Raw genomic sequence first — 963 nt, 5'->3', positions numbered from 1 at the left:
TGATAACAACACAGTCAGAGGCGGCAAGAAATATTTCGTAAAGGAGATTCTATGTTTGTAAATATAGTTTATCAGGGTTGCAATGTTGCTATTATGCACATGCACTCGTATATATGTATCTGTGAATATATATATATATATATACATATATACATAATACGGGTGTGAGTGCGCTTGTGTGTGTGTGTGTGTGTGTGTGTGTGTGTGTGTGTGTGTGTGTGTGTGTGTGTGTGTGTGTGTGTGTGTGTGTGTGTGTGTATGTGTGTGTGTGTGTGTGAGGAACTAATATTGATCGGTGCAATATGCGTGAACCACTAGCAGCGGAGTGATTCATAAAGTGATTCTCAACAAATACACATTCCACATCGTGCGTCGAATAATAATTCACAAACACACGCACCCACACAAACTCACACACACACACACACATACACACAGCTACACACATATATTTACGCACACGTACGTACATGAACACACGCACCCACCCACACATTCGACAAAGAACGGAAAACTTGAGGCGGGACAAAATTTAAGATGGTTCGTTTTAGTCGATCAATCTCGCTAGCGATGCTGCGACCACTCGCTTTATTCATCTCTCTCTGCCTCTTAAACTATATCAACGCATACTAAGTCACATGCACTCACTCTAACATACATACACATATGCACATGTTCATACACACAAGCAGATACAGAGACAAATAGATGCATGTGTGCGTGCATACTCACACACATGCACTCACACACACACACATACATCTCTATCTGCTAAATATAAATAGAAATATACATCTACTCATATTTTGAATCGTATTTTTCTTGCTAGCATCATCATACCTATGTGTGTGTGTGTGTGTGTGTGTGTGGTACATACGTGTACACTCGCACATAAATGAATAAATAAATATATGTGTGTGTGTGTGTGTGTGTGTGTGTGTGTGTGTGTGTGTGTGTGTGTGT

The sequence above is a fragment of the Octopus bimaculoides genome, chromosome 12 (genome assembly GCF_001194135.2).
Source record: "Octopus bimaculoides isolate UCB-OBI-ISO-001 chromosome 12, ASM119413v2, whole genome shotgun sequence".
NCBI classification, from domain to species: domain Eukaryota; kingdom Metazoa; phylum Mollusca; class Cephalopoda; order Octopoda; family Octopodidae; genus Octopus; species Octopus bimaculoides.
The sequence above is the reverse complement of the archived record's forward strand: the minus strand, read 5'-3'. Positions refer to the sequence as shown.